Source organism: Rhinolophus sinicus, chromosome 3 (assembly GCF_057876585.1).
Source record: "Rhinolophus sinicus isolate RSI-liver-muscle chromosome 3, RSI-T2T, whole genome shotgun sequence".
In the NCBI taxonomy this organism is placed as follows: domain Eukaryota; kingdom Metazoa; phylum Chordata; class Mammalia; order Chiroptera; family Rhinolophidae; genus Rhinolophus; species Rhinolophus sinicus.
The window spans coordinates 126,635,807-126,651,990 of NC_142503.1; the positions used below are offsets into that span (position 1 = coordinate 126,635,807).

At 43.1% G+C, this 16,184-nt stretch overlaps 1 protein-coding gene across 2 annotated transcripts in view; it reads left to right on the forward strand.

Annotated features, from left to right (window-relative positions):
• The first annotated feature begins 7,747 nt into the window (after positions 1-7,747).
• The window catches only part of STXBP6 (syntaxin binding protein 6), a 236,486-nt gene continuing 228,049 nt past the window's right edge, over positions 7,748-16,184 (forward strand). For both annotated transcript variants that reach the window (XM_019718447.3, XM_074328106.2), the window contains exon 1: positions 7,748-7,881. The gene's annotated coding sequence lies outside the window, so the exon portion shown is untranslated. The remainder of the gene's footprint in view (positions 7,882-16,184) is intronic.

A 16,184-nucleotide genomic window follows, 5' to 3' on the forward strand; every position in this document is an offset into this window, starting at 1 on the left:
TACAACTAAGTCTCTTCCCCATGTGGGCCATATACTCATTTTATGAGTCATAACAGACACTAGTAAAGTCTAATTTCTTATAAGTCCTGGGAACATTTCCCATTATATTTTATGTGTGTCAAAGTATAATGACACCAGGACGTCTATTGGGAAAAATATGTCTACTGTGAATATGTCATCATAAATCTGATCTAGAGACAAGGTTTTTAATTGACTCTGCTATCAATTAAGAGTAACAAAATGACTTGTGCTTTTAACTTGTCACTTTCAGCCAGAAACTCATTGCCTTTACTCAAGGATGAATGACAAAAACTTGAATTACGAACACTAAATATTTTTCAGTAAGATTTCTTTATAAAGAAAACAAAAAAGATTTTAAAAAATAACCTTTTTTAAAAAAAGGTATATATTAATGTTTAAGTGGGAATAGACAGAGGACAAAAAGTGGGTGAAGAGGTAGTTCTTCCAGAGTCTACAGTGTACTTAAGTCAGGGGTCAAGGCCTTAGCAAATAGAATTGTGATTCTGTGCTGGAAAGATACCTGTTTTGGGCCTGGTCTGGATGGTGAGTGACGTGATGGGTGGATTTGAATCTGCTCTGTTACAGCTAGCTTCCAGAAAACTGGGACAGTCCCGGACCGCGTATATTGGTGTTCTTTGGGGAAGGACATTGCATGGTTCCTGGGTTCCTGTTTCAAATGGGCTCAAGTCCACCCTTGGAGCTGAACTCAGTTTTTCAGAGATATTTACTTCACTAACAGAGCTCTTTCTTTCCTTTCTCCCTCCCTTTTTTTCTTTCAATAAATAAATAAGCTTTTTCCCCCCAGAGTCCCTATGCTAGACACTATAGAGGACATAAAGAATGTCCCAGCAAGTCTCAAGCCTTGAGCAGGATGGATTAGACCCGTGCAAACACCCTTGGGCGGTGTAAACAGGCCATGGAAGGAGCCAAAGGAAAGATACAGGTAAACGAAGGAGAGATGCCGCTGGCTGACATATTAGTACAGATTTCTACAGAGGAAGCATTTCAGACAGCTCAAAGAAAAACAGAGTGAGATTTAGATATACATAGATGGGGCCTGGAGATTGGAGTAAGAAAGGGCATCAAGGGCAAAGGAAGCAGATTTCACCTTTAAAGTGCTTTTTGTTTTCTCCCTGTCTTTCTTGGCTGGGTGTCCTAGGGCAGTGATTTTTCAACTTTAATGTACAAACAAATTACCTGGCAGTCTTGTAAAAATGCAGATTCTGATTCGTCTGATCTGGGGCAGGCAGGAATCTGCATGTCTAACAAGCTCCCAGGTACTGAGAAGGACTCTTTGAGCAGCGAAGTCCTCAGCTACATTGCTAATTTGCGGCCGCAGCAGTGGGAAATTATCCGGCTGGGCAGGTCTGTTTGGCCTGAAGAGCTGGGGGGATAGCACAACAGGAGCTTCTTTCAACTGTTAGTCTTTTGGGAAGGTTACTGAACGGATTGCATCATTCTATCCTCTACACTAGCAGCACAGAAAGTCAGGGAGAGATAGCCACTCTCTGTAGTCATTGACTTGCTTGTGTCACAGCAGAATAAGGGATTCTTTGTTAGCTCAAAGCCTAGCAGATTTTCTGGGTCTTGGTGGAGACAGTCATTTTAAACCAAAAATAGGTTTTTCAAAAATATTGCTGAAATAAAGGAAGGAGTAATTAGGGTGGTTCGGTCTACCAAACTGTGAACTTAATACAACCAAGCAGGTCTGAGTTAAGGTGGAGGCCTTGCTGCAGCAGAGACGGATCAAAACAGTCTTAGTATCTTTTTTATTTTTCTGCTGGATACTATTCTTCAAGACTTTTAATTCAGGCAAGTCAAGAGATAAGAGAAGAAGAGCCATACTTGGCTATTTGTGATCAAAATTCAGAATCAGTCACTGTGTAAAATTTATTTAGCTGTATTATGTCTTAGTAAATCTTAATTGAATCCTAACTTAGTAAACACATATGTGGAGATCTCTAAACTATTAATCTACCCCCTTAGGCCTTTTCTTTGGAAATATAGTAATATTTGGACAGGAAAAAGCAGAAATTTTTTAAAAGCACTTTCTATGTATGCAAAATTGTTTTTGTGAAAACAGGAATGCTGTATCGCTTCTGCAGAGATAAAATACGATTGCTTGTACCAGAAGCAGTGCTTCTAAGAAACAGTTCGATTGGAAATCTAAAACACACTCTTGCTTTCCCTCCCCCATTTTTTTTTTTTTTTAACTTACCCAGATGGATGGTCATGGTTGAAAGTAGCAATATTTATTCAGCACTTGTGTAGGCCACCTACAGTGCTAGGTATATTACATACGTGTTCACTCCAATTAAAACCATACGTAGATAGTAATACACATTTTTTTAGGGACAAGGCATCTGGTATTCAGAGAAGTTGTAGACTTCACGCAAGGTTCTATGGAAACAAAGAGTTGAAATAGAGGTTCAAAACCAAATCTATTTAAAATAAAAACCCATGTCCTTTCTGCCATAGCATGCTGCTGCTTTTTCTTTTTTGTTTTCCTCATTCTAAGAAATCTTATTTTTGTTGCTTCAGCTTCTGCATATGACCATGAAACCTGTATTTCTGGGTTCTTCCTCATCCAAGAAATAGTCCCTATTTCAATATCCCATAAGAAAGCTCTTCTTGGATGTCCTACTTTATAAGAGCTCAGTATTTCCATACACCTGAATTTTCAGCCCTTCCTTTCAGTAACACCACAGTTTTAATAGTTACAAACCCATGGGATATTTTCTTTTCCACTTTTTAATTTTTCCTAAACTCTCTCTTCCCCAGGTCCCAGAAAAAACTATCTGATATTGACCCAATTTGAAGCAACACTAGTATAATTGATTCCAAAGTCTTTGTTATGAAATAAAACTATTAATCTCAGACTGGTGAGGTTTTTTGCCAGGCCCTCCCAGAGCACAGATAATTAAGACATATTTTCTAATATTAATGAAAACCAGATTATTTTATGATTTTCGCTGAGGACAATTTGCTTTTTTATGGCAGCTGTTCTTATACAGTATTGAGTTACATCAAAAGTCTATGGGGTTAGTAACTAGGTAAACAAAGATCTTCAAGTTCCCTCCCAAGCTTTCACACACTCCCCACCTCAGTACCTTTGCACACGCTGCTTTCTCAGTTTAAATGCTCTTTCTTTGCTTCTTTTTTTGCCTAGTTAACTACTTCAGATTTAATCCACAGGCCTCAACTTGCTCATCACTTCTTCAAGAAAGTCTTCCTTTCCTTTGCCCACTATTTCTACTGTATGCTTTTAATAACATGTACCTTTTGATTGTAAAACCTACCACAGATGCAACGCTACTGTATGTGTGCGTTCTAAATATCAGATTCTTTATCTCTTTAGAGATACGATAATGCACTATTGGTCTCCTGTCCCTGATGTTTCATGTGAATAGTGACAGGTTGGAATTGTCCTTTGTGTATGGGCTCCTGCTTCTGTGCTAGGCGTTGGGTGACAGAAATGGAAGACCCTTAAGATTTGTTCCCAGCACTCAAAGAACGAATAATCTTCTCGGAAAGATGTGGCTAAGACATATTAAACTATTACAGAGCAACCAAGTCCAGGATATAACCAAGTCCTTTTGTGAGACTAAGATTTCTTTGGTTTCATTTTTTTCCAAGGAATGTTTTCTTGTTTTAGTCTGTGTCTGATGTATATGCTTGTACATGAAAGCTGAAGCAGCTTAGAGTGCAGAGTAATATCATTAGAGAAGCAGAAAGAAGCTTTGGCAAAATGAAAGACCAATAAAGATGAAAGGGAAGAAATAAGAACCGCAGTTTGCCATGTCTCTCACAAATGTTCCACATGAGAGTGAATGGTAGGGGATCATAATTCATCAAGTTTCGTGTTAATAGTTAACATTTACCCTGGCTCTTAAAAACATAGGAGAGAAAGAAACTATACAGTTAGTAAATTAGGGGCAGAATGTAGACCACAGCAACTCAGTCAAAAGAGAAGGTGGGCTCCAGTTATAAACCAGCTAGAATCCTTAATAAGTAAAAGCACTAATCGGATGGGAAACAGAATAGGGTCCCAAGCATAAACTCCATATGCTCGTTGAATTCTGCAGGTCTCCCAGACCCCACCATATCAATGTTACTGGAAGTGATAGGTTTCCTTCCCAATTTACAAATTATACATACGTGGGACAGCTACAGACCTATCCCTAGCCTAGGGATGCTCACTGCTATTGTCAGGGGAGCCATTTTAAAAAACAAAACAAAACAGAAAACTTTAAAAGAATCCATGTTTTTGAAGAAGGATGGGAAGAAATTATAAAATGAGAGGGAACTGAACTAAAAATTCCTCTTCCTCAATATATTGCTTCTACCCCTCACTACCAGAATTCTTTCTCATGTCACTTTTCATACTCCAAAATTTTATTATGGAAATATACCTTTGAGACCACAAAATACTGTTTAAATTCCATGTGTCTTTGGAAACGTTGATAGTTTTCCACATATGAGTGTGAATTAGTTTGATCAAGTTATTTTTCTTGACTCTAACTTGCAGTATACTAAAGGAATGCTGATTTTTAAAAATAGGCAGCAACAGCCATGTGGGGTGAGATAGGGAACTAAGGCTAGAATGAGGACAGTAGGTACATTGAAAAGGTTTCAAGAGAATACTGGGGAAGGTGCAAAAGGAGCAAAAAGGACCTAAAGGTTATTTTAACCTATTTTAAGACCAATTAAGACTGGTGTTGTACTCAGCAAGAGAGGAAGAGGAATTTCCTCCCCTCTGTGCAGAATGGGGCCAATTGATATCCCAGGCCCAGATATCAATCTGGTACCATTATAAACCACAGACATTAAATAGGTGTCTCTGAGTTGGCTTTTGTGGAGAAATGAACGGTATTCTAAACAATTTAAAGGAAAGGCTTTTCCAGCTCTAAAAACAATGACTAATTTAGGGGTTGATTGAACCCTATGAAATTGCCAATTTTAAAGTGACCATGACTGACAGAAATAGCAGTTTCATATGGATCAATCTAAAAGTTGATAAATTGAGGGTTCCTGAATTTCTTACCTGAAATCGCATCATCAGAATGAAGAATTTGAAAAGCTATTAACTACACTGTATATGATTTAAAAAAATTTTAAATAGACTTTACTAGTCTTGAAGACATACTATGATTGATGATGCTATACCATAAGTGATACTGTTAAAAATAGTCATGTTGTAATGTACAATTCCTTAGATCAAGCTGTCTTTGTTCATGTCAATTCATTCCATTTGCTATTTAGACAGCACTCCCTTCTATAGCCCTAGGCAACCAAGGATATCTAAATCTGTGGGTGTTTTAGATTGAGGTTGGCGGTGGGCATTATGGTTTTCCAGAGAACTCTAGGTAAACTCAGTTTTTTCTTGCACCACTTACTGCTCAGGAGGGTTTTGCCACATGATCTGGTGTCCTTACAACTATGAGTTTCCTTGTGCCACAAGAGAATACTGCTTTCATGTCTTCCTTTTCTATTCCAGAATATAGTAGCAATTTAGAAGTCTGTAACTTGGCATCCAGATGAACTATAAGGTATTTTTCAGTTCTATGGTTTCGTGATTAGACTTTAAGGGGTGGGGGGGGAACCCAACTATGCTTGCTTTCATGTGCATACTGTTAACTGTATGCAAGAAACTGGCAAGAACAGTAGTTTTTTGGGAGCATTTTTACACTGGGCTTCTTTTTACTATCATGTATTATTTATTACTATTAATCAAAATAATTTGAAAACAAATGCAATTTAAAATTTAAGCAGACAAAACTTTTTACTTGTTAAAGCAGAGCCCTCCCTTTCTAAATGCTTACATCCTGTTCTTGCTCTTTTTTACAGCCTTATCCTTAATTGAGATTTTTAAAAATAATAATTCTTAGGAACGGTGGGAGGTGGAACAGAGATACAAAAGGTTCTGATAATGGAAATTGCTATTGATTCTGCAAATATTTGTAACTACCTGTTATGTGCTGGGTCCTGGGCTAGGTACTTCTTCCTTTCCATCACGTCTGGAAAGCTTCTTGTGTAAACACCCGAGCATTTTTTTTCTTTGAGAGTTCTACATGCTTAAAATGCTTCCCATAGATAAGTGGTGGTCTGTTCTCCATGAATTCAGCAATGAGCTCACCTGCAGGGAGAATCATCCAGAGTACCGAGGTAAGTCCCCGGTGTCTGTTGAGGCAGAAACTACATTGATAACCTGCATGTGAGATAGAGGGTAGTTGTCGGGGGCGGGGAGAGGAATCATCTTGACCTATATCTTGACAATGAAAAATGGAAGGTAGCAGAAGGAATGGTATCTGGCAACAGAAACTAGTACAGGGACATTTTAACTCACAAAATTGTATTGCCCAAAAGCTGATTCCAAAGATTCGTAAACAGAATCCTGAACACAACTAAAAGATGGTGTGCCACTATCTAACACCCTGCAGACCACAGGCTAGTGTGAGGTGGTCCACAAAATTTAAGGGAACATCAAAGAATTCAGTAATCAACATTTTAACAAAATATTTTTTAATTAATGTAAGAAAGTATAATGAAAAATATCAAAATTGAAAATAAAGACAGGCTTAATATTACTGTTTTTTTCTTCAGACGCCCAAAGGCATTGGGCAGAACACTGTCACTCATCCTGCAGAAACTTCCCACTCACGTACTTTTATTAATGATGTTTAAAGTTAGTTCTCACAGCCCCTTTCTCACAGCCCCAGCATTTATCTGTAGCTCTCTTCTGTCGGAAAACCCACTTCCTTAGTAACTGGTAGTACTCTGATGAAGATCTGAATCACTGTACTGGATCCTTTCCAGGGCCTTCCCAAACCACAGTGGGCACTTAGCCCCTCTTTGCTAAAAGAAGACGGAAATCATAGACTTCAAATTGGCTGTCTTAGGGGTTGAGCAGGGAAGGAACCTTGATACGTTTTGTTTGGTCTAGAGGGTTTGGGATTTTTTTTTTAATTGAATTCGTTATCAAGATTTTAAAAATCAGAATATTTTACATGAAAATAATCTAAATCTTTCATTGCTTGGAAAATCAGAAAACCTAACAAAAGTAGGCCCAAATTCTTCCATGATAGCAATGGGCAGTTAGAGCAGAGTAGCTCTGCCCTTACAGCTCTCTAGTTAGACGCCTCCCACAGGGTTTACTCATTTACAACTGCCTGCTCCAAGAGTTCTTTGAGTTTGCAACCCTAGGCATGAAGGTACGAGTGCTATGGCTAACACTCATCTGCTGTCTCCATTTATTCTCTCCTGGAGAATACATATTTCCTCGTCCTTTCGAATACAGTCTCGCAGACAGGTTCAATGAAGCAGGTCACCTTTCTAACCGACAAACTTCCCACAACCCGTGAAACTTGCACTGCCCTCCACACACTGTGTCTCCCTGGCCCTTTGCTCCAGGGTCTCCTCCAAGGCCCAGTGCCTTCCCTCCGTCCCCCAGACCCCGCGCTCTGGAGCCTGGGGTGGGTCACCGGCCCCAGCCTCAGCTCTCTGCCCCGGGCCGGGGCGCTCAGGCTCGCCCACGGCGGCACTGGGCATGCTCAGAGGCGGTCGCGGGGGCAGGATTGCTTCGCAGGCGCTGGCACTCGGCTGCGGTCGGGCGCGCGGCTGCAGCTGGAGCTCCGGCTCCTGGAGTTGGAGTTGCCGGGAGTTTCGCACCCACCCCTCGTTCTTCGCGCGCGGCAGCAGTAGCCGGCGCGGGAGCTGCGAGCGGCAGCCAGCCAGCACCCCAGCGGGCCAAACCTTGTCCGGAGCCCGGAGCCCCGCGTGGGGCAGTCCCCAGGGAGGAGTCTCGCCGGCTGGGACGCGTTCCGCGCAGTGGCACTGCCCGGGCACGAGCCGGGCTGCACGGTAGGGCCGGGGCGTGGGGAGCTGGCAGGGGAGGCAGAGGCCAGGCCAGGCCAGGGGAGATGCGGTTGCAGTAGCCGCAGCGATTGGGACTCCTGGCGCTCGGTCCGTCGCCGGAGGCCGGGGCACGGACCCTGCTGCGGGGTCGGAGGAGTAGGCTGGCGCCCAGACAGATGCTTCCAAGTTGGCGGGCGGCCGGAGAGGGGGCTATACGCCCAGGCGCAGCTGCCTAGTGCGCGCCGAAAGGCACTTGGGTCTCTGGTTCGCCCCAAACCCGGGACCCGGCGTGCGGACAGGGTTGGGCAAGCCGCGGAGCGGAGCAGTTTCCTCCGACAAAGTTGAGGATGGAGCCTTTATTTCCTCACTGTCCCCGCGATACAACGATCTCTAGTGTGCAGCCCGAGACCCCCAGTGTGCAGGACCAGAGTGGGTCGCTGCGCCCCTGGGCTAAGCTCCTCCACCCCCGCCTGAAATCCACGAATCGCCCACATCTTCCCCGGCGTCTTCTAGGAAAATCTTCTCTGTCAAAACTGAGGTAGGCTCTCCTGGCGGGCACCGCTCCCTGCCTCCATGGCGCTTAGCTGGGCGATGCCTCCTCCTCAATCTCAAACGTGGCCAAGGGCGCTGGGCTCCGAGTTAGCGCTTGTGGCGCGCGCGGGAATGGAACCTTACACACCGTGGGGCAATGTGGCTGGGGTAGGTGGACAGCCGGGTTTTTCCTCCAGCCTTTCCTCAGGTTTAGTGCACCCCACCGATCCCACCCGGTTCATCTTCGCAGAGACAGGACCAGGGGGGAGGGCCAGGTGGAGAGTTTGGGTGGACATACTGTTCCTGAGAAGAGGGCGCCTGGGTTTTATCTCTGCCTTGGGCTTTGGCTCCAGGACTTCATAACAAACCCTCTCCCCTTCAGGGACTGAGTGGAAAGAGATAGGGCCGGTGGGTCCACAGGAAGGTCCACCTCATACCACCGGCCTCATAAGATCGCGTTTCAGGCGACCCCGGGCATTATGTGGATTGCGAGGGTGTGAAGGATGCTGACGGTTTCTCTTGGCTCCACTTTTTTCACTTCTTGTTTTGAGTTTTGGGGTTTTGCCTGCACACGAGTCAGAGCTGCGCTGTCATAACCCTGGGGGTGGAGGAGCTTCAGCCAGCCAGTGAGCCGCTGTTTGCCTCGCCTCTGAGGCTGCTAGTGGGAATTGGTCCAGAAATGATTATGCACCCTAGAAATATGCCGCTCTTGTTTTCTTTTTTGGCTGAACACCTTGGCTGTTGGGTTTATGTGTTAAGTTCTTAAAGGAGCACCCACACACTGCTCAAGTGCCATGTTTTAGGGGCTCACCATTTGTGCTGTATGTTTTTCTGTGTGGTTTTTCCTACGGGTAGTCTCCTTTGGGGCACGTTTTCAGATGTGGGAATCACTTGGTGTGGTTTCAGAGGTTCCAAGGCCAGATAGACCAGAGGTCAAGTTGTAGCTTTACAGGGGATGACTGTGCTGGTAGATAAATTGCTAACCAATCTAAGTCTCAGTTTCTCTTCTGTCAAATGGGGATAATACTGACCTTATCTTGTTTATTGCATAGTTGTTGTGAGACTTGGGTGAGATAATGAAAATGAAAAGTACTAAGAAAACTTTAAAGCACCATTTATGTCTTATTGTGTCTGTGCCCTTTATTCAGTTTTCTTTTTTAAATTAACCAATTCTTTTCATTACAACAAGACACCTAAGCCTTCTTCCCTCTACCCACTCCTCACCAAGAGGTTTAGTTGCTAAGATCTTCGGAGTAGCTATTTATCTTCTCTTTTTCTCTTCTTTCAATCCATTTCTCTTTTGACGTCTCAGTCCTCATGTTTATCTGAGGGAAGCAACACGCTGTAAATTAGGAGATAGAGTGGGGTTGCCTTATCAGTGTTCAGAGTCTGGGCCCCTGTTTCAGATCCAAGGTTGATGAACAAGTCAGCAGACCCTGGACTGGAGCCCTGGCTTAGCCTCTAACAATGACCTTGAACTAAGGACTCAACCCCTCATTGGGGAAATCAGTCTGTGAGGTTAAGAGTCAATGCTAATCAGAGTCAAGAACAGGTAAGATTGTCTCTCCCTCACTCAGTAAGGGTTTCATCAGGCTCCTGATGCCCCCGCCTCTGCCCCCCACCCCATCCGTGCATGTTCCCTAATCCTAGGGCAGTGGTTCTCAAATGTGAGCATTAGAGTCACCTGAATTACACCTATAAAAATCACTGACTTATGAGGTGAGAGAAAGAGAAGTGAGGTTTGTTGTGAAACGCCATTGTTTTAATATCTCATATATAGAAACAGGGTGTTTTAGAAACTTGCCAAAAGCATTTTATATTTCCAATACCTGTGCCACTTACCATTGTCCAGGTTTAGTAATTCTGATTGCTCTTGCAATGAATTAATTTTACACAAAAAAAGATAGGATTCCCCTTCTTTTTGTACTGTAAGGTACGGAGTCTTTTGTTTCTAGGTCACTCTTGGGTAGACGGAGATGGGTGATCCTGATGTTGATAAATCCAGCACCTACCCTATTTCCTTCTTTTGGGGGATCTCAGGCGTTTGTGGAGAGGGGGTTCATCAAGTTCTGGCAACTTGAACCTTCAGATCAGACAATAGGTTGAATCACTTATGAGCAGGTTTAAAAACAATTTGCAGTTGTCCCTTCTCTGAATGGACAACTTCCTCAGGCCTCAGGGGGAGGGAAGTACACCCAGTTACAGATGTCCCATGGTGGTGCGATCAGGTGAAGGCCTTCCATTCCTTCTAGAGGATGGTGGTGGTGGCAGTGACGCAGAGCCTCTCTTATTCTCTGAGGGGGAGGAAGGCTGACTTTTAGGGGCAACTGTGCAGTATCAGTGCTGCTCCATGTTTAGTTTATAATCAAGCACTAGTTTCGCACAGCCCAATCTTAAGCTGTTTTCCTTGTCCCCTAAACTAAGGTCCCGGCTGAGAGTTCATCATGACTTATGATGGCCTAGATTTTGGCCTTGAATTTTAGCTCCTTTGTATCAAAGAGGCTTCAGGAGCCTGTTGGAGTCAGGAGGGTTCCTGAGATGACATCCTAAGGCAAGAATAAGTTGTAGGTACTAGCACCCAAATGGACTAAGTGTGAGAGGAGCCGACACTTTAACTAGTCTTGTGTTGCTGTGCCAAATGGAGTCCCAGCTGGCCATCATGCTTTATCTCAGCTTTCCATTTGTGCTTTGTTTTAGTTTTACAATGATTAGCACTAGGGACACCTATCTGTAAGTCAGAAACCTATTCAAAAACTCAAGTGTACCACTTAGTGCTTCAGTAGATAAAAGTGCAAAGCCCATGTCTGTCTTCCTGAGTGTAATCAGCACTTCGGGTTGTAATTCTTAAGAGTCACTGGCTAATTTAAATGGTTTCTCCTACTTAGCATGAGTAGGGATCATTTCTATTTTAAAATTCTTTCCTATAACTTGATGTTTATATTTTAGGTGTTACCCGTACTTTTTGCTGCTAGGATATTTTCCAGCATGGGGGGAGCTTCTTTCCTTATCACTGTTGTTCGCTTTTCTCAGTATATGACCACTTGATATCTTTGCTCCCTTAAATAAGTCTGTTGTGAGACAGTCATTCTGATACTTTATTTCTCTTTGGTCATCAGGGCTGTTGTCACCAGGTCATAGCCACGGCCCATTCCTGGAACCGTGCTCTTCTCAACCTTCCTAAAGGGTGCTTTTTACCTAACACTTGGGTTGTACTACTCAATTCTAATATACTTTTTTTTTTTCACATTTCATCTTTTTCCAGTTTCAGAAATCCAAACAGATCTTAAAATTATGAACACATTTAATGTATGGTTTCTCTTTCCTTTTCCTGTAAACTGGCATGTTAATAGGGTGACTTCCAATTGATGGCATTCTAAAACAAAGCAAATTTGGTTGTTTACTCCAGTAGAAGGTATGGTTTCTACTCAGTGCTTTCCTGCTGAGAGAAGTGAGCAGCAATTGAATTAGCTCAGCAGTGCCCAGAGTATGTCAGAAGAATGATTTCGGAGTGGATGTTGATAGGTGTGCTCTGTAAAGGGCAAATCAATTGGGAAGCACTGTCTATTATTTTTCTCTCTTAGAGATTCGCAACATGTGCACCATCGTATCAAAGACTCTGAGAAGTACTGCACTTGACACAAATTTAGTTATGTTTATTCATTTAAACATTTCACAGAACACAGAATATTTTTGGAGTTTTGAGTGTGTCTTCTAAGTCTCCATTACTGAATTCTAACGATTCTAATAAGTTGTGTAACGCCATCTGTGGATGGGGAGATTTCACCTAGTATATCCCTACGGGAAAGAGCATTTGTTAAATATGGGTGTTAATTGATTAATGAACCCATAGGTGATTACTGTTTTTTATCTCAGAGTAGAGAGGAACCATTGTAAGCTAGGGTGGCTAAGGTCTCTACGGAGGGACTACACTATCAAAATACTGTAAATGATGGGTAGCACTTTTGTAGAGAGGAGAAGGGGTGTTTTAGGTTCGTGGTGTAATGGAGCAGGAGTGTGAAAACTTGTACTTGTATCTGCATATAAGTAATTTTCAGAGCGCACAAGAAATGGACCATGCCTAGCACAGGTGAGTGAGACCGAGTGGATCTGTGGTAGTCTAAAAACCTATTAAGTTCTTGATTCTGTAAATTCACTGATGTAGCAGATGAGCTCTTGTGACCACAGTAGTTGTGGATAAATGAGGGGAGGCACAACACTCAGCTTGAAAACGGGGGTGGGGGGGTGGGGGTGGGGGGTGGGGGGGGTGGGGGTGGGGGGTGGGGGGGTGGGGGGGGTGTGTGCATGAGACAGGAAGGGAGAGAGAAAGTGTTTCTAGGCCTTCAGAGGGTAGTGGTTACAGGTACAGAGGAATTAATTAAAATGTGGGTCCAGTTGAAGAATACTGGATATTTGGGGGAAGAGTGTTCTTAGAAGTCCTCCCAGGAAGAGGGGTCTTAACTGGAGTTTCTAAAACTAGGAAAAAGAACTTTTACAACTCAACCATAAAAAGGCAAATAACCCAATTTAAAAATGCACTAAGGATTTAAATAGACATTTCTTCAAAGAAGGTATACAAATGGCCAATAAGGATACTCAACATCATTAATCATTAGGGAAATACAAATCAAAACTCCAGTGAGATAACACTTCACACCCACCAGGATGGCTATAATAAAAAAAGACAAAATGATAAGTGTTGGTGAGGATGTGAAGAAATCAGAATCCTCATATAATACATTGTGGGTGGGAATGTAAAATGGTGCAGTCACTTGGTAAAACAGGTAGTTTCTCGAAATGTTAAACACAGAAGTATCTCGTGGCCAATTCCAATCCTTCTTATATACCCAAGAGAATAGAAAACATATGTTCATGCAAACACTTATATACAAATGTTCAAAATAGCATTATTCATAATAGTGGAAATAACCCAAATGCCCATCAACTGACGAATGAACAAAATGTGGTCTAGCCATACAATGGAATCTCATTCATCTATAGAAAGGAATGTATTTGATTCATGCTACAACATGGATAAAACTTGAAAACATGCTATATGAAAAAAGCCAGACACAAAAGGCCACATATTCTATGATTCCATTACGAACATTCAGAATTGGCAAATCCATGGTGACAGAAAAAGTACAGCAGTGGTTGCCAGGGGCTAGGGAGAGAGAAGAGTGGGGAGTGACTGTTGATGGGTATGCGGTTTCTTTCTGGGGTGATGAACATATTCTGGAATTAAATAGTGGTGATGGTTACACAACTTGGTGAATACACTAGAAACTACTGAATTGTATACTTTAAAAGAGTGAATTTTATGGTGTGAATATCTCAACTGGGGCAAAAAAACACACCAAAAACAACCAAACAGCAAGAAGGCCGCTGTGGCTGGGGCTAAAGAGAGTAATAAGAAAAACGTGGTGCGAGAAATCCAGGAGTGGAGTAGGGTATCAGTTTCAGGCCAAATTTTCTGCTTTGGGGGAAAAATATCTACATAATTCTTTTCTCCTTGTTTGACATTGGATCTCCTAGGATTTTCCTGTTACTCTTTCATCTAGAAATCCTTCCCTTGAATTAGAAGTGTTTTGTTCTAAGTTGCTTCTGAGTCAGTGGGATAGTTTTCATGGCAAATGCCTTGTGATCTTCAGATTAGACTGTTTTGGGACTTCCCTCTGGACACTAATTCCATATTTAGGCTTCCTTCTTGTAATCCACCAGAGGGCAATAGGCTGACTGGGCAACTTCAGTTTAGCTTCTCCCTTAAGATTTGACTGTGGTAAACATTTTAGTGTCATCTTCTAATTTGTTTAGGGAACTCTGTCAGGACCTTTTTAAAAACTCTCTGTATTAAACAGGGCTCACATTGTACTTGGCATTAAATGAGCATCCACATATTTGGGTCCACGAGTCATGATACTGAGCGAGGTTTAACACCACAGGAGCTGAGAGTGCTGTCCCGTCAGTAGAGATGTTTCTTCTCTCTTTAGCAGTGTGTTGTAGCTGTGCTTCTCTAACAGGAAACACCTGGGGAGCTTGTTAAAGTGCCTATTCAGCAGGCCCGGTTGAGGCCTGAGGTTCTGCAGTTATAATAAGCTCCCACCGATGCGGAAGGCTGCCGGCCCATGGATGACTCTGAGTAGAAGCTAAGGATACAGTGTGGAGAAGATGGCTTTGGAGTGAGACAGAGCTGAATGTGAAAGGTGACTGCAACATTCGTTTGCTGTGGGAATTTGGGCAAGGCAATGGACATCTGAGCCACAGTTTCCACATCTGTAAGATGAGAGTAAGACCTAGCTCACAGGAAAGTCCTGCATGATGCTCCTGGAATGTGAAATATCACGTGCCTTTTTCTTCCCACAAGGGCTACAGATTCTATGGGAAGGACTAAGGAAAAGGTATATGAAGAAAGCCAAGGGATTCAAAGAGGTTTTTGACTGGTGTGGAAAGGGTTGTGTCGAGAGAGGATGTCGGGGAAGTGGGGTATGAATCCTAGTCCTCAGGGAAACATTAATTTGCTTATTGGTTCTCAAATTAGCATAGTTTGAGTAAAGTCACTGGGCTAGTCTTAGCTGAATCTGGATAATTTTTAGTCAAGATGTTGGGTGTTTGCTTTCATGCAGTTGGTTTCTTTTTGACCAGAAAGTCATGTGCGAACTGCTCAGTTGTTGCTTCACTTCTGTGGGGACAGAGGCCCACAGGGCAGTTTCTAGGCTCTCGGCCTCAGGTGGAAAGGTGCTGGCTCAGGTAGTAGATGGCCGTCAGCTGTTACTGGTTAGCCATTAGCCACTTATATAACCGCCGTGGCTACGTTGGCTGGCAGGCGGGCAGGCAGAGAAGCGGATGGCAGGTCGAGGATCGTGTGGCTCCTGCTTCCTGTGTCTCCAATCCAGCCAACAGAGAGAATATAGTGGTATGACTCCCCTATCTGTGGCTCCATGGGTGTTCCTTTTTGGCCTCACCATGTCCTGCGTTCTTGTGCGGGGAGTGGGAGCTGAGTCCCCGCATGACAACTTCTTTGGTGGGGTGGTCTCTGACCCTCCTGCCTTCCCCTCTCACTTATTGGTGTTTCTCTCTTATAAAGACCAGTGGAAGTAAAGGGAACCAAAGCTCAGATCACTGAGCTTCATTAGCACAATGGAGATCAGTTTCCCGGGATGAGGTTGAAAATATTTGCTTCATGCTGACTTCAGAAAATCTGGGCATTTCATTAGTTTGCCTTCTGTGAGTCCATCAGCTCTGCGAAGGTTAAATTGAATTAGGTTAATGAGGAACAGCCAAAGAGGAAGAACTGGAACCTAAATCCTGGCACTGACCGCAATTCTCCCACCTGGAGCCGTGTCACTTGCCCTCATCAGAGTCTTAGTTCCCTTTGTTGCTATTTGGGACCAATAATAATCCCCGCCAGGCTGCCTCATGGGGTTGGCTTGAGGCTCAAGTGAACAGCATTTGTGAGGGCCTTGTGAGCTCTAAGATGCACTTAGAGTCTGCACCAGCCTCTTCAGTGCTGGGCTCGGTACTTCCTCAGGGTTACACAGGTGAGTTGTGGCTTGTTCACTTGTGTTCTGTTTTTATCTCCTTTATCCTCATTTGAAGTGGGAGGACATAAGAGATTGTGTTTACATTTCAATTAAGTTGACAGATCCTTTTTACTTTCTTCTGGGGAAAATAAAAACCATATAGTTTTTAAGATTTTTAACAAAACTCCAAGTGCTGTAAACCAAGCTAGTTTCCAGGCTTCACAGCCTGAAATTCATTGCTTGCTGTCGTGTGGGGAGTCA